Genomic DNA, 19,187 nt, shown 5'->3' on the forward strand with positions numbered 1-19,187 from the left:
CTCAGGTTTGGTAGAAGCATTAAGATATCACATCTCATGCTATCGGAAGGGTCTCAGGATTGGATTGGGAAGGAGTTGGATATCCCATCTCATGCTATAGGAAGGGTCACAGGTTGGAATTCGAAGGAGGTGGATATCACATCTCATGCTATCGAAGGGTCTCAGGATTGGAATGGGAAGGAGTTGGATATCACATCTCATGCTATAGGGAGGGTCTCAGGTTTGATATTAGAAGCATTGAGATATCACATCTAATGCTATCGGAAGGGTCTCAGGATTGGATTTGGAAGGAGCTGGATATCACATCTCATGCAATAGGAAAGGTCTCAGGTTTTGAATGGGAAGGATTTGGATATCACATCTTTTGCAATAGGAAGGGTCTCAGGTCTGGTATTAGAAACATTGAGATATCACATCTAATGCTATCGGAAGGGTCTCAGGATTGGAATGGGAAGGAGTTGGATATCACATCTCATGTTATAGGAAGGGTCTCAGGTTTTGTATTAGAAGCACTGAAATATCAAATCTCATGCTGTATGAAGAGACGCAGGATTGGAATGGGAAGAAATTGGATATCACATCTCATGCTATAGGAAGGGTCTCAGGTTTGAAATGGGAAGGATTTGGATATCACATCTCTTGCAATAGGAAGGGTCTCAGGTTTGGTATTAGAAACACTGAGATATCAAATCTTATGCTACATGAAGGGACGCAGGATTGGAATGGGAAGGAGTTGGATATTACATCTCATGCTATAGGAACGGTCCAACATTGGTATTAGAAGCATTGAGATAGCACATCTCATGGAAGGGGCTCACGATTGGAATGGTAAGGAGTTTGATATCACATCTCATGTTATAGGAATGATCGCAGGTTTGGTATTAAGATCATTGAGATATCACATCTCATGCTATAGGAAGGATCTCAGGATTGGATTGGGAAGGAGTTGGATATCACATCTCATGCTATAGGAAGGGTCTCAGGTTTGGTAGAAGCATTGAGATATCACATCTCATGCTATAGGAAGAGCCTCATGATTGGAATGGGAATGAGTTGGATATCACATCTCATGTTATAGGAAGGGACTCAGGTTTGATATTAGAAGCACTGAGATATCAGATCTCATCCTTTAGGAAGGGACTCAAGTTTGGTATTTGAAGGAGTGAGATAATAAATCTCATCCTATCGGAAGGTTCTCAGGATTGGAATGGGAAGCATTTGGATATCACATCTCTTGCAATAGGAATGATCCAAGGTTTGGTATTAAGAGCATTGAGATATCACATCTCACGCTACAGGAAGGGTCTCAGGATTGGAACGGGAAGGAGTTGGATATCACATCTCATGCTATAGGGAGGGTCTCAGGTTTGGTAGAAGCATTGAGATATCACATCTCATGCTATAGGAAGGGCCTCATGATTGGAATGGGAGGAGTTGGATATCACATCTCAGGCTATCGGAAGGGACTCAGGATTGGAATGGGAAGGAGTTGGATATCACATCTCATGCTATAGGGAGGGTCTCAGGTTTGGTAGAAGCATTGAGATATCACATCTCATGCTATAGGAAGGGCCTCATGATTGGAATGGGAGGAGTTGGATATCACATCTCAGGCTATCGGAAGGGACTCAGGATTGGAATGGGAAGGAGTTGGATATCACATTTCATGCTATAGGAAGGGTCTCAGATTTGGTAGAAGCATTGGGATATCACATCTCATGCTATAGGAAGGGCCTCATGATTGGAATGGGAGGAGTTGGATATCACATCTCAGGCTATCGGAAGGGACTCAGGATTGGAATGGGAAGGAGCTGGATATCACATTTCATGCTATAGGAAGGGTCTCAGATTTGGTAGAAGCATTGAGATATCACATCTCATGCTATAGGAAGGGCCTCATGATTGGAATGGGAAGGAGTTGGATATCACATCTCATGCCATCGGAAAGGTCTCAGGTTTGGTAGAAGCATTGGGATATCACATCTCATGCTATAGGAAGGGTCTCAGGATTGGAATGGGAAGGAGTTGGATATCACATCCCATGGCAAAGGAAAGGTCTCAGGTTTGGAAGGGGAAGGATTTGGATATCACATCTCAAGTTATAGGACGGGTCTGTGGTTTGGTATTAGAAGCATTGAGATATATCTCATGGTATAGTATGGGTCTCAGGATTGGAGTGGGAAGGAGTTGGATATCACATCTCATGTTATAGGAAGGGTCTCAGGTTTGTTATTAGAAGGATTGAGATATCACATCTCATGTTATAGGACAGTCTCAGGTTTGGTATTAGAAGCATTGAGATATCACATCTCATGGTATAGGACGGGTCTCAGGATTGGAATGGGAAGGAGTTGGATATCACATCTCATGCTATAGGAAGGGTCTCAGGATTGGAATGGGAAGGAGTTTGATATCACATCTCATGCCATAGGAAGGTCTCAGGTTTGGTAGAAGCATTAAGATATGACATCTCATGCTATCGGAAGGGTCTCAGGATTGGATTGGGAAGGAGTTGGATATCCCATCTCATGCTATAGGAAGGGTCACAGGTTGGAATTCGAAGGAGTTGGATATCACATCTCATGCTATCGGAAGGATCTCAGGTTTGGTAGAAGCATTGAGATATCACATCTCATGCTATAGGAAGGGTCTCAGGATTGGAATGGGAAGCAGTTGGATATCATTTCATGCTATAGGAAGGGTCTCAGGATTGGAATGGCAAGGAGTTGGATATCACATCTCATGCTATAGGAAGAGTCTCAGGTTTGGTAGAAGCATTGAGATATCACATCTCATGCTATAGGAAGGGCCTCATGTTTGGAATGGGAGGAGTTGGATATCACATCTCAAGCTATCGGAAGGGACTCAGGATTGGATGGGAATAAGTTGGATATCACATTTCATGCTATAGGAAGGGTCTCAGATTTGGTAGAAGCATTGAGATATCACATCTCATGCTATAGGAAGGGCCTCATGATTGTAATGGGAAGGAGTTGGATATCACATCTCATGGCAAAGGAAATGTCTCAGGTTTGGAAGGGGAAGGATTTAGATATCACATCTCAAGTTATAGGACGTGTCTGTGGTTTGGTATTAGAAGCATTGAGATATATCTCATGGTATAGTATGGGTCTCAGGATTGGAATGGGAAGGAGTTGGATATCACATCTCATGCTATAGGAAGGGTCTCAGGATTGGAATGGGAACGACTTGGACATCACATCTCATGTTATAGGAAGGGTCTCAGGTTTGTTATTAGAAGGATTGAGATGTCACAATTCATGTTATAGGACTGTCTCAGGTTTGGTATCAGAAGCATTGAGATATCATCTCATGGTATAGGACGGGTCTCAGGATTGGAATGGGAAGGAGTTTGATATCACAACTCATGCCATAGGAAGGTCTCAGGTTTCGTAGAAGCATTAAGATATCACATCTCATGCTATCGGAAGGGTCTCAGGATTGGATTGGGAAGGAGTTGGATATCCCATCTCATGCTATAGGAAGGGTCACAGGTTGGAATTCGAAGGAGGTGGATATCACTTCTCATGCTATCGGAAGGGTCTCAGGATTGGAATGGGAAGGAGTTGGATATCACATCTCATGCTATAGTGAGGGTCTCAGGTTTGATATTAGAAGCATTGAGATATCACATCTAATGCTATCGGAAGGGTCTCAGGATTGGATTTGGAAGGAGCTGGATATCACATCTCATGCAATAGGAAAGGTCTCAGGTTTTGAATGGGAAGGATTTGGATATCACATCTCTTGCAATAGGAAGGGTCTCAGGTCTGGTATTAGAAACATTGAGATATCACATCTCATGGTATAGGAAGGGTCTCAGGATTGGAATGGGAAGGAGTTGGATATCACATCTCATGTTATAGGAAGGGTCTCAGGTTTTGTATTAGAAGCACTGAAATATCAAATCTCATGCTGTATAAAGAGACGCAGGATTGGAATGGGAAGAAGTTGGATATCACATCTCATGCTATAGGAAGGGTCTCAGGTTTGGAATGGGAAGGATTTGGATATCACATCTCTTGCAATAGGAAGGGTCTCAGGTTTGGTATTAGAAACATTGAGATATCTCATCTCATGGTATAGGAAGTGTCTCAGGATTGGAATCGGAAGGAGTTGGATATAACATCTCATGTTATAGGAAGGGTCTCAGGTTTGTTATTAGAAGCACTGAGATATCAAATCTTATGCTACATGAAGGTACGCAGGATTGGAATGGGAAGGAGTTGGATATCACATCTCATGCTATAGGAACGGTCCAACTTTGGTATTAGAAGCATTGAGATAGCACATCTCATGGAAGGGGCTCAGGATTGGAATGGGAAGGAGTTGGATATCACATCTCATGTTATAGGAATGATCGCAGGTTTGGTATTGAGCATTGAGATATCACATCTCATGCTATAGGAAGGGTCTCAGGATTGGAATGGGAAGGAGTTGGATATCATCTCATGATATAGGAAGGGTCTCAGGTTTGGTAGAAGCATTGAGATATCACATCTCATGCTATAGGAAGGGCCTCATGATTGGAATGGGAGGAGTTGGATATCACATCTCAGGCTTTCGGAAGGGACTCAGGATTGGAATGGGAAGGAGTTGGATATCACATCTCATGCTATAGGGAGGGTCTCAGGTTTGGTTAATACCAAATATGAGATATCACTTCTCATGCTATAGGAAGGGTCTCAGGATTGGAATGGGAAGGAGTTGGATATCACATCTCATGCTATAGGAAGGGTCTCAGGATTGGAATGGGAAGGAGTTTGATATCACATCTCATGCCATAGGAAGGTCTCAGGTTTGGTAGAAGCATTAAGATATCACATCTAATGCTATCGGAAGGGTCACAGGTTGGAATACGAAGGAGTTGGATATCACATCTCATGCTATCGGAAGGGTCTCAGGATTGGAATTGGAAGGAGTTGGATATCACATCTCATGCTATAGGGAGGGTCTCAGGTTTGATATTAGAAGCATTGAGATATCACATCTAATGCTATCGGAAGGGTCTCAGATTTGGTAGAAGCATTGAGATATCACATCTCATGCTATAGGAAGGGCCTCATGATTGTAATGGGAAGGAGTTGGATATCACATCTCATGGCAAAGGAAATGTCTCAGGTTTGGAAGGGGAAGGATTTGGATATCACATCTCAAGTTATAGGACGTGTCTGTGGTTTGGTATTAGAAGCATTGAGATATATCTCATGGTATAGTATGGGTCTCAGGATTGGAATGGGAAGGAGTTGGATATCACATCTCATGCTATAGGAAGGGTCTCAGGATTGGAATGGGAACGACTTGGACATCACATCTCATGTTATAGGAAGGGTCTCAGGTTTGTTATTAGAAGGATTGAGATGTCACAATTCATGTTATAGGACTGTCTCAGGTTTGGTATCAGAAGCATTGAGATATCATCTCATGGTATAGGACGGGTCTCAGGATTGGAATGGGAAGGAGTTGGATATCTCATCTCATGCTATAGGAAGGGTCTCAGGATTGGAATGGGAAGGAGTTTGATATCACAACTCATGCCATAGGAAGGTCTCAGGTTTCGTAGAAGCATTAAGATATCACATCTCATGCTATCGGAAGGGTCTCAGGATTGGATTGGGAAGGAGTTGGATATCCCATCTCATGCTATAGGAAGGGTCACAGGTTGGAATTCGAAGGAGGTGGATATCACATCTCATGCTATCGGAAGGGTCTCAGGATTGGAATGGGAAGGAGTTGGATATCACATCTCATGCTATAGTGAGGGTCTCAGGTTTGATATTAGAAGCATTGAAATATCACATCTAATGCTATCGGAAGGGTCTCAGGATTGGATTTGGAAGGAGCTGGATATCACATCTCATGCAATAGGAAAGGTCTCAGGTTTTGAATGGGAAGGATTTGGATATCACATCTCTTGCAATAGGAAGGGTCTCAGGTCTGGTATTAGAAACATTGAGATATCACATCTCATGGTATAGGAAGGGTCTCAGGATTGGAATGGGAAGGAGTTGGATATCACATCTCATGTTATAGGAAGGGTCTCAGGTTTTGTATCAGAAGCACTGAAATATCAAATCTCATGCTGTATGAAGAGACGCAGGATTGGAATGGGAAGAAGTTGGATATCACATCTCATGCTATAGGAAGGGTCTCAGGTTTGGAATGGGAAGGATTTGGATATCACATCTCTTGCAATAGGAAGGGTCTCAGGTTTGGTATTAGAAACATTGAGATATCTCATCTCATGGTATAGGAAGTGTCTCAGGATTGGAATCGGAAGGAGTTGGATATAACATCTCATGCAATAGGAAAGGTCTCAGGTTTTGAATGGGAAGGATTTGGATATCACATCTCTTGCAATAGGAAGGGTCTCAGGTTTGTTATTAGAAGCACTGAGATATCAAATCTTATGCTACATGAAGGTTCGCAGGATTGGAATGGGAAGGAGTTGGATATCACATCTCATGCTATAGGAACGGTCCAACTTTGGTATTAGAAGCATTGAGATAGCACATCTCATGGAAGGGGCTCAGGATTGGAATGGGAAGGAGTTGGATATCACATCTCATGTTATAGGAATGATCGCAGGTTTGGTATTGAGATATCACATCTCATGCTATAGGAAGGGTCTCAGGATTGGAATGGGAAGGAGTTGGATATCATCTCATGATATAGGAAGGGTCTCAGGTTTGGTAGAAGCATTGAGATATCACATCTCATGCTATAGGAAGGGCCTCATGATTGGAATGGGAGGAGTTGGATATCACATCTCAGGCTATCGGAAGGGACTCAGGATTGGAATGGGAAGGAGTTGGATATCACATCTCATGCTATAGGGAGGGTCTCAGGTTTGGTTAATACCAAATATGAGATATCACTTCTCATGCTATAGGAAGGGTCTCAGGATTGGAATGGGAAGGAGTTGGATATCACATCTCATGCTATAGGAAGGGTCTCAGGATTGGAATGGGAAGGAGTTTGATATCACATCTCATGCCATAGGAAGGTCTCAGGTTTGGTAGAAGCATTAAGATATCACATCTAATGCTATCGGAAGGGTCACAGGTTGGAATACGAAGGAGTTGGATATCACATCTCATGCTATCGGAAGGGTCTCAGGATTGGAATGGGAAGGAGTTGGTATCACATCTCATGCTATAGGGAGGGTCTCAGGTTTGATATTAGAAGCATTGAGATATCACATCTAATGCTATCGGAAGGGTCTCAGGATTGGATTGGGAAGGAGTTGGATATCACATCTCATGCAATAGGAAAGGTCTCAGGTTTTGAATGGGAAGGATTTGGATATCACATCTCTTGCAATAGGAAGAGTCTCAGGTCTGGTATTAGAAACATTGAGATATCAAATCTCATGCTGTATGAAGAGACGCAAAATTGGAATGGGAAGAAGTTGGATTTCACATCTCATGCTATAGGAAGGGTCTCAGGTTTGGAATGGGAAGGATTTGGATATCACATCTCTTGCAATAGGAAGGGTCTCAGGTTTGGTATTAGGAACATTGAGATATCTCATCTCATGCTATAGGAAGGGTCTCAAGATTGGAATCGGATGGAGATGGATATAACCTCTCATGTTATAGGAAGGGTCTCAGGTTTGTTATTAGAAGCACTGAGATATCAAATCTTTTGCTACATGAAGGGACGCAGGATTGGAATGGGAAGGAGTTGGATATCACATCTCATGCTATAGGAACGGTCCAACTTTGGTATTAGAAGCATTGAGATAGCACATCTCATGGAAGGGGCTCAGGATTGGAATGGGAAGGAGTTGGATATCACATCTCGTGTTATAGGAATGATCGCAGGTTTGGTATTAAGAGCATTGAGATATCACATCTCATGCTATAGGAAGGGTCTCAGGATTGGATCGGGAAGGAGTTGGATATCAAATCTCATGCTATAGGAAGGGTCTCAGGATTTGAATGGGAAGGAGTTGGATATCGCATCTCATGCTATAGGGAGGGTCTCAGGTTTGGTATTAATAGCATTTAGATATCACATCTCATGCTATAGGAAGGGCCTCATGATTGGAATGGGAAGGAGTTGGATATCACATCTCATGCTATAGGAAGGGTCTCAGATTTGGTATTAGAAGCACTGAGATATCCCATCTCATGCTATAGGAAGGGTCACAGGTTGGAATTTGAAGGAGTTGGATATCACATCTCATCCTATCGGAAGGGTCTCAGGATTGGAATGGGAGGGAGTTCAATATCACATCTCATGCTATAGGAAGGATCTCAGGTTTGGTAGAAGCATTTAGATATCACATCTCATGCTATAGGGAGGGTCTCAGGTTTGGAATGGGAAGCATTTGGATATCACATCTCTTGCAATAGGAATGATCCAAGGTTTGGTATTAAGAGCATTGAGATATCACATCTCATGCTACAGGAAGGGTCTCAGGATTGGAACGGGAAGGAGTTGGATATCACATCTCATGCTATAGGGAGGGTCTCAGGTTTGGTAGAAGCATTGAGATATCACATCTCATGCTATAGGAAGGGCCTCATGATTGGAATGGGAGGAGTTGGATATCACATCTCATGCTATCGGAAGGGACTCAGGATTGGAATGGGAAGGAGTTGGATATCACATCTATTGCTGTAGGGAGGGTCTCAGGTTTGGTATTAATAGCATTGAGATATCACTTCTCATGCTATAGGAAGGGTCTCAGGATTGTCCCGGGAGGATAGCACAGCGGCAGCGTGCGCGTCTTGGAAGCAAGACGACACAAAGCAACAACAGGTTCGATCCCCGGGTCCGCGCTTAGAAACCTCCGAGTGTTTAAGCGCGTTATAAATACGTAACTAAGACAAAGAAAAAATCTAATCTTAATCTGTGTTTCCTCTGTAACAGCGCCTCGATGCCTCATGGGCTGCAAGTGCGCTTAACAAATGCAAATAAATAAATAAATAAATAAATAAATAAATTGTATGGGAATAAGTTGGATATCACATTTCATGCTATAGGAAGGGTCTCAGATTTGGTAGAAGCATTGAGATATCACATCTCATGCTATAGGAAGGGCCTCATGATTGGAATGGGAAGGAGTTGGATATCACATCTCATGCCATCGGAAAGGTCTCAGGTTTGGTAGAAGCATTGGGATATCACATCTCATGCTATAGGAAGAGTCTCAGGATTGGAATGGGAAGGAGTTGGATATCACATCCCATGGCAAAGGAAAGGTCTCAGGTTTGCAAGGGGAAGGATTTGGATATCACATCTCAAGTTATAGGATGGGTCTGTGGTTTGGTATTAGAAACATTGAGATATATCTCATGGTATAGTATGGGTCTCAGGATTGGAGTGGGAAGGAGTTGGATATCACATCTCATGTTATAGGACAGTCTCAGGTTTGGTATTAGAAGCATTGAGATATCACATCTCATGGTATAGGACGGGTCTCAGGATTGGAATGGGAAGGAGTTGGATATCACATCTCATGCTATAGGAAGGGTCTCAGGATTGGAATGGGAAGGAGTTTGATATCACATCTCATGCCATAGGAAGGTCTCAGGTTTGGTAGAAGCATTAAGATATCACATCTCATGTTATCGGAAGGGTCTCAGGATTGGATTGGGAAGGAGTTGGATATCCCATCTCATGCTATAGGAAGGGTCACAGGTTGGAATTCGAAGAAGTTCGATATCACATCTCATGCTATCGGAAGGGTCTCAGGATTGGAATGGGAAGGAGTTGGATATGACATCTCATGCAGTAGGAAAGGTCTCAGGTTTGGAATGGGAAGGATTTGTATATCACATTTCTTGCAATAGGAAGGGTCTCAGGTCTGGTATTAGAAACATTGAGATATCACATCTCATGGTATAGGAAGGGTCTCAGGATTGGAACCGGAAGGAGTTGGATATCACATCTCATGTTATAGGAAGGGTCTCAGGTTTTGTAGTAGAAGCACTGAGATATCAAATCTCATGCTGTATGAAGAGACGCAGGATTGGAATGGGAAGAAGTTGGATATCACATCTCATGCTATAGGAAGGGTCTCAAGTTTGGAATGGGAAGGATTTAGATATCACATCTCTTGCAATAGGAAGGATCTCAGGTCTGGTATTAGAAACATTGAGATATCTCATCTCATGGTATAGGAAGGGTCTCAGGATTGGAATCGGAAGGAGTTGGATATAACATCTCATGTTATAGGAAGGGTCTCAGGTTTGTTATTAGAAGCACTGAGATATCAAATCTTATGCTACATGAAGGGACGCAGGATTGGAATGGGAAGGAGTTGGATATCACATCTCATGCTATGGGAACGGTCCAACATTGGAATTAGAAGCATTGAGATAGCACATCTCATGGAAGGGGCTCAGGATTGGAATGGTAAGGAGTTTGATATCACATCTCATGTTATAGGAATGATCGCAGGTTTGGTATTAAGATCATTGAGATATCACATCTCATGCTATAGGAAGGGTCTCAGGATTGGATTCGGAAGGAGTTGGATATCACATCTCATGCTATAGGAAGGGTCTCAGGTTTGGTAGAAGCATTGAGATATCACATCTCATGTTATAGGAAGGGACTCAGGTTTGGTATTAGAAGCACTGAGATATCAGATCTCATCCTTTAGGAAGGGACTCAAGTTTGGTATTTGAAGGAGTGAGATAATAAATCTCATCCTATCGGAAGGTTCTCAGGATTGGAATGGGAAGGAGTTGAATATCACATCTCATGCTATAGGAAGGGTCTCAGGTTTGGAATGGGAAGCATTTGGATATCACATCTCTTGCAATAGGAATGATCCAAGGTTTGGTATTAAGAGCATTGAGATATCACATCTCATGCTACAGGAAGGGTCTCAGGATTGGAACGGGAAGGAGTTGGATATCACATCTCATGCTATAGGGAGGGTCTCAGGTTTGGTAGAAGCATTGAGATATCACATCTCATGCTATAGGAAGGGCCTCATGATTGGAATGGGAAGAGTTGGATATCACATCTCAGGCTATCGGAAGGGACTCAGGATTGGAATGGGAAGGAGTTGGATATCACATCTCATGCTGTAGGGAGGGTCTCAGGTTTGGTATTAATAGCATTTAGATATCACTTCTCATGCTATAGGAAGGGTCTCAGGATTGGATGGGAATAAGTTGGATATCACATTTCATGCTATAGGAAGGGTCTCAGATTTGGTAGAAGCATTGAGACATCACATCTCATGCTATAGGAAGGGTCTCATTTTGGAATGGGAAGGAATGGGGTATCACATCTCATGCTATAGGAAGGGTCTCAGGATTGGAATGGGAAGGAGTTGTATATGACATCTCATGCCATAGGAAGGGTCTCAGGTTTGGTATAAGCATTGAGATCATCTCTGCTATCGGAAGGGTTTTAGGATTGGAATGGGAAGGAGTTGGATATCCCATATCATGTTATAGGAAGGGTCTCAGTTTTGGTATTAGAAGCATTGAGATATCACATCTCATGCTATAGGAAGGGTCTCAGGATTGGAATGGGAAGGACTTGGATATCACATCTCATGCTATAGGGAATGTCTCAACTTTGATATTAGAACCATTGAGATAACAAATCTCATGATATGGGAAGGGTCTCAGGATTGGAATGGGAAGGAGTTGGATATCACATCTCATGATAAAGGAAGGGTCTAAGGTTTGGAAGGGGAAGGATTTGGATATCACAACTCATGTTATAGGACGGGTGTCAGGTTTGGTATTAGAAGCATTGAGATAGCAAGTCTCCTGGTATAGGAAGGGTCTCAGAATTGGAATGGGAAGGAGTTGGATATCACATCTTAAGCTATAGGAAGGGTCTCAGGTTTGGAATGGGAAGGAGTTTGATATCACATCTCATGCCATAGTATGGGTCTCAGGTTTGGTAGAAGCATTGGGATATCACATCTCATGCTATCGGAAGGGTATCAGGATTGGATTTGGAAGTAGTTGGATATCCCATCTCATGCTATAGGAAGGGTCTCAGGTTGGAATGGGAAGGAGTTGGATATCACATCTCATGTTATAGTAAGGGTCTCAGGATTGGAATGGGGAGGACTTCGATATCACATCTCATGTTATAGGAAGGCTCTGAGGTTTGGAAGGGGAAGGAGTTGGATATCACATTTCATGTTAGAGGTAGGATCTCAGGTTTGGTATTAGAGGCATTGAGATATCACATCTCATGCTATCAGAAGGCTCTCAGGATTGGAATGGGAAGGAGTTGGATATCACATCTCATGCCAAAGGGAGGGTCTCAGGTTTGGAAGGGGAAGTATTTGGATATCACATCTCGTGTTATAGGAAGGATCTCAGGTTTGGTATTAGAAGAATTGAGATATCACATCTCATGTTATCGGAAGGATCTCAGTTTTGGTATTAGAAGAATTGAGATATTACATCTCATGCTATCAGAAGGGTCTCAGGATTGGAATGGGAAGGAGTTGGATATCCCATCTCATGCTATAGGAAGGGTCTCAGGTTGGAATGGGAAGGAGTTGGATATCACATCTCATGCCATAGGAAGGATCTCAGGTTTGGTATTAGAAGCATTGAGACATCACATCTCATGTTATAGGAAGGGTCTCAGGATTGGAATGGGAAGGAGTTGGATATCACATCTCATGCAAAGGAAGGGTCTCAGGTTTGGTATAAGCATTGAGATATCACATCTCATGCTATAGGAAGGGTCTCAGGATTGGAATGGGAAGTATTTGGATATCACATCTCATGCTATAGGGAGGGTCTCACGTTTGGAAAGGGAAGGAGTAGGATATCACATTTCATGTTAGAGGTAGGATCTCAGGTTTGGTATTAGAGGCATTGAGATATCACATCTCATGCTATCAGAAGGGTCTCAGGATTGGAATGGGAAGGAGTTGGATATCACATCTCATGCTAAAGGGAGGGTCTCAGGTTTGGAAGGGGAAGGATTTTGATATCACATCTCATGTTATAGGAAGGAAATCAGGTTTGGTTTTAGAAGCATTGAGATATCACATCTCATGCTAAAGGGAGGGTCTCAGGTTTGGAAGGGAAGGATTTGGATATCACATCTCATGTTATAGGAAGGATCTCAGGTTTGGTATTAGAAGCTTTGAGATATCACATCTCATGCTATAGGAAGGCTCTCAGGATTGGAATGGGAAGGAGTTGGATATCACATCTCATGCTATAGGAAGGCTCTCAGGATTGGAATGGGAAGGAGTTGGATATCACATCTCATGCCATAGGAAGGATCTCAGGTCTGGTATTAGAAGCATTGAGACATCACATCTCATGTTATAGGAAGGGTCTCAGGATTGGAATGGGAAGGAGTTGGATATCACATCTCATGCTATAGGAAGGGTCTCAGGTTTGGTATAAGCATTGAGATATCACATCTCATGCTATAGGAAGGGTCTCAGGATTGGAATGGGAAGTAGTTGGATATCACATCTCATGCTATAGGGAGGGTCTCACGTTTGGAAAGGGAAGGAGTAGGATATCACATTTCATGTTAGAGGTAGGATCTCAGGTTTGGTATTAGAGGCATTGAGATATCACATCTCATGCTATCAGAAGGGTCTCAGGATTGGAATGGGAAGGAGTTGGATATCACATCTCATGCTAAAGGGAGGGTCTAAGGATTGGAATGGGAAGGACTTGGATATCACATCTCATGCTATAGGTAGGCTCTCAGGTTTGGAAAGGGAAGGAGTTGGATATCACATTTCATGTTAGAGGATGGATCTCATTTTTGGTATTAGAGGCATTGAGATATCACATCTCATGCTATAGGAAGGGTCTCAGGATTGGAATGGGAAGGAGTTGGATATCACATCTCATGTTATAGGACGGGTCTCGGGTTTGTTATTAGAATCATTGAGATATCACATCTCATGCTGTAGGAAGGGTCTCAGGATTGGAATGGGAAGGAGTTGGATATCACATCTCATGCCAAACGGAGGGTCTCAGGTTTGGAAGGGGAAGGATTTTGATATCACATCTCGTGTTATAGGAAGGATCTCAGATTTGGTATTAGAAGCATTGAGACATCACATCTCATGCTATAGGAAGGGTCTCATTTTGGAATGGGAAGGAATGGGATATCACATCTCATGCTATAGGAAGGGTCTCAGGTTTGGTATAAGCATTGAGATATCACATCTCATGCTATAGGAAGGGTCTCAGGATTAGAATGGGAAGGAGTTGTATATGACATCTCATGCCATAGGAAGGGTCTCAGGTTTCGTATAAGCATTGAGATCATCTCTGCTAAAGGAAGGGTTTTAGGATTGGAATGGGAAGGAGTTGGATATCCCATATCATGTTATAGGAAGGGTCTCAGTTTTGGTATTAGAAGCATTGAGATATCACATCTCATGCTATAGGAAGGGTCTCAGGATTGGAATGGGAAGGACTTGGATATCACATCTCATGCTATAGGGAATGTCTCAACTTTGATATTAGAACCATTGAGATAACAAATCTCATGATATGGGAAGGGTCTCAGGATTGGAATGGGAAGGAGTTGGATATCACATCTCATGATAAAGGAAGGGTCTAAGGTTTGGAAGGGGAAAGATTTGGATATCACAACTCATGTTATAGGACGGGTGTCAGGTTTGGTATTAGAAGCATTGAGATAGCAAGTCTCCTGGTATAGGAAGGGTCTCAGAATTGGAATGGGAAGGAGTTGGATATCACATCTTAAGCTATAGGAAGGGTCTCGGGATTGGAATGGGAAGGAGTTTGATATCACATCTCATGCCATAGTATGGGTCTCAGGTTTGGTAGAAGCATTGGGATATCACATCTCATGCTATCGGAAGGGTATCAGGATTGGATTTGGAAGTAGTTGGATATCCCATCTCATGCTATAGGAAGGGTCTCAGGATGGAATGGGAAGGAGTTGGATATCACATCTCATGTTATAGGAAGGGTCTCAGGATTGGAATGGGAAGGACTTTGATGTCACATCTCATGTTATAGGAAGGCTCTCAGGTTTGGAAGGGGAAGGAGTTGGATATCACATTTCATGTTAGAGGTAGGATCTCAGGTTTGGTATTAGAGGCATTGAGATATCACATCTCATGCTATAGGAAGGGTCTCAGGTTGGAATGGGAAGGAGTTGGATATCACATCTCATGCCATAGGAAGGATCTCAGGTTTGGTATTAGAAGCATTGAGACATCACATCTCATGTTATAGGAAGGGTCTCAGGATTGGAATGGGAAGGAGTTGGATATCACATCTCATGCTATAGGAAGGGTCACAGGTTTAGTATAAGCATTGAGACATCACATCTCATGTTATAGGAAGGGTCTCAGGATTGGAATAGGAAGGAGTTGGATATCACATCTCATGCTATAGGAAGGGTCTCAGGTTTGGTATAAGCATTGAGATATCACATCTCATGCTATAGGAAGGGTCTCAGGATTGGAATGGGAAGTAGTTGAATATCACATCTCATGCTATAGGGAGGGTCTCACGTTTGGAAAGGGAAGGAGTAGGATATCACATTTCATGTTAGAGGTAGGATCTCAGGTTTGGTATTAGAGGCATTGAGATATCACATCTCATGCTATCAGAAGGGTCTCAGGATTGGAATGGGAAGGAGTTGGATATCACATCTCATGCTAAAGGGAGGGTCTCAGGTTTGGAAGGGGAAGGATTTTGATATCACATCTCATGTTATAGGAAGGAAATCAGGTTTGGTATTAGAAGCATTGAGATATCGCATCTCATACTATCGGAAGGATCTCAGGTTTGGTATTAGAGGCATTGAGATATCACATCTCATGCTATCGAAAGGGTATCAGGATTGGATTTGGAAGTAGTTGGATATCCCATCTCATGCTATAGGAAGGGTCTCCGGTTGGAATGGGAAGGAGTTGGATATCACATCTCATGTTATAGGAAGGGTCTCAGGATTGGAATGGGAAATACTTCGATATCACATCTCATGCTATAGGAAGGCTCTCAGGTTTGAAAGGGGAAGGAGTTGGATATCACATTTCATGTTAGAGGTAGGATCTCAGGTTTGTTAGAGGCATTGAGATATCACATCTCACGCTATCAGAAGGGTCTCAGGATTGGAATGGGAAGGAGTTGAATATCACATCTCATGCCAAAGGGAGGGTCTCAGGTTTGGAAGGGGAAGGATTTGGATATCACATCTCGTGTTATAGGAAGGATCTCAGGTTTGGTATTAGAAGAATTGAGATATCACATCTCATGCTATCGGAAGGATCTCAGGTTTAGTATTAGAAGCATTGAGATATCACATCTCATGCTCTCAGAAGGGTCTCAGGATTGGAATGGGAAGGAGTTGGATATCACATCTCATGTTATAGGAAGGGTCTCAGGATTGGAATGGGAAGGAGTTGGATATCACATCTCATGCCATAGGAAGGATCTCAGGTTTGGTATTAGAAGCATTGAGACATCACATCTCATGTTATAGGAAGGGTCTCAGGATTGGAATGGGAAGGAGTTGGATATCACATCTCATGCTATAGGAAGGGTCACAGGTTTGGTATAAGCATTGAGATATCACATCTCATGCTATAGGAAGGGTCTCAGGATTGGAATGGGAAGTATTTGGATATCACATCTCATGCTATAGGGAGGGTCTCACGTTTGGAAAGGGAAGGAGTAGGATATCACATTTCATGTTAGAGGTAGGATCTCAGGTTTGGTATTAGAGGCATTGAGATATCACATATCATGCTATCAGAAGGGTCTCAGGATTGGAATGGGAAGGAGTTGGATATCACATCTCATGCTAAAGGGAGGGTCTCAGGTTTGGAAGGGGAAGGATTTTGATATCACATCTCATGTTATAGGAAGGAAATCAGGTTTGGTATTAGAAGCATTGAGATATCACATCTCATGCTAAAGGGAGGGTCTCAGGTTTGGAAGGGAAGGATTTGGATATCACATCTCATGTTATAGGAAGGATCTCAGGTTTGGTATTAGAAGCTTTGAGATATCACATCTCATGCTATAGGAAGGCTCTCAGGATTGGAATGGGAAGGAGTTGGATATCACATCTCATGCTATAGGAAGGCTCTCAGGATTGGAATGGGAAGGAGTTGGATATCACATCTCATGCCATAGGAAGGATCTCAGGTCTGGTATTAGAAGCATTGAGACATCACATCTCATGTTATAGGAAGGGTCTCAGGATTGGAATAGGAAGGAGTTGGATATCACATCTCATGCTATAGGAAGGGTCTCAGGTTTGGTATAAGCATTGAGATATCACATCTCATGCTATAGGAAGGGTCTCAGGATTGGAATGGGAAGTAGTTGAATATCACATCTCATGCTATAGGGAGGGTCTCACGTTTGGAAAGGGAAGGAGTAGGATATCACATTTCATGTTAGAGGTAGGATCTCAGGTTTGGTATTAGAGGCATTGAGATATCACATCTCATGCTATCAGAAGGGTCTCAGGATTGGAATGGGAAGGAGTTGGATATCACATCTCATGCTAAAGGGAGGGTCTCAGGTTTGGAAGGGGAAGGATTTTGATATCACATCTCATGTTATAGGAAGGAAATCAGGTTTGGTATTAGAAGCATTGAGATATCGCATCTCATACTATCGGAAGGATCTCAGGTTTGGTATTAGAGGCATTGAGATATCACATCTCATGCTATCGAAAGGGTATCAGGATTGGATTTGGAAGTAGTTGGATATCCCATCTCATGCTATAGGAAGGGTCTCCGGTTGGAATGGGAAGGAGTTGGATATCACATCTCATGTTATAGGAAGGGTCTCAGGATTGGAATGGGAAATACTTCGATATCACATCTCATGCTATAGGAAGGCTCTCAGGTTTGAAAGGGGAAGGAGTTGGATATCACATTTCATGTTAGAGGTAGGATCTCAGGTTTGTTAGAGGCATTGAGATATCACATCTCACGCTATCAGAAGGGTCTCAGGATTGGAATGGGAAGGAGTTGAATATCACATCTCATGCCAAAGGGAGGGTCTCAGGTTTGGAAGGGGAAGGATTTGGATATCACATCTCGTGTTATAGGAAGGATCTCAGGTTTGGTATTAGAAGAATTGAGATATCACATCTCATGCTATCGGAAGGATCTCAGGTTTAGTATTAGAAGCATTGAGATATCACATCTCATGCTCTCAGAAGGGTCTCAGGATTGGAATGGGAAGGAGTTGGATATCACATCTCATGTTATAGGAAGGGTCTCAGGATTGGAATGGGAAGGAGTTGGATATCACATCTCATGCCATAGGAAGGATCTCAGGTTTGGTATTAGAAGCATTGAGACATCACATCTCATGTTATAGGAAGGGTCTCAGGATTGGAATGGGAAGGAGTTGGATATCACATCTCATGCTATAGGAAGGGTCACAGGTTTGGTATAAGCATTGAGATATCACATCTCATGCTATAGGAAGGGTCTCAGGATTGGAATGGGAAGTATTTGGATATCACATCTCATGCTATAGGGAGGGTCTCACGTTTGGAAAGGGAAGGAGTAGGATATCACATTTCATGTTAGAGGTAGGATCTCAGGTTTGGTATTAGAGGCATTGAGATATCACATATCATGCTATCAGAAGGGTCTCAGGATTGGAATGGGAAGGAGTTGGATATCACATCTCATGCTAAAGGGAGGGTCTCAGGTTTGGAAGGGGAAGGATTTTGATATCACATCTCATGTTATAGGAAGGAAATCAGGTTTGGTATTAGAAGCATTGAGATATCACATCTCATGCTAAAGGGAGGGTCTCAGGTTTGGAAGGGAAGGATTTGGATATCACATCTCATGTTATAGGAAGGATCTCAGGTTTGGTATTAGAAGCTTTGAGATATCACATCTCATGCTATAGGAAGGCTCTCAGGATTGGAATGGGAAGGAGTTGGATATCACATCTCATGCTATAGGAAGGCTCTCAGGATTGGAATGGGAAGGAGTTGGATATCACATCTCATGCCATAGGAAGGATCTCAGGTCTGGTATTAGAAGCATTGAGACATCACATCTCATGTTATAGGAAGGGTCTCAGGATTGGAATAGGAAGGAGTTGGATATCACATCTCATGCTATAGGAAGGGTCTCAGGTTTGGTATAAGCATTGAGATATCACATCTCATGCTATAGGAAGGGTCTCAGGATTGGAATGGGAAGTAGTTGAATATCACAT

The sequence above is a fragment of the Ambystoma mexicanum genome, chromosome 14 (genome assembly GCF_040938575.1).
Source record: "Ambystoma mexicanum isolate Mex_15411 chromosome 14, UKY_AmexF1_1, whole genome shotgun sequence".
Taxonomy (NCBI): Eukaryota; Metazoa; Chordata; class Amphibia; order Caudata; family Ambystomatidae; genus Ambystoma; species Ambystoma mexicanum.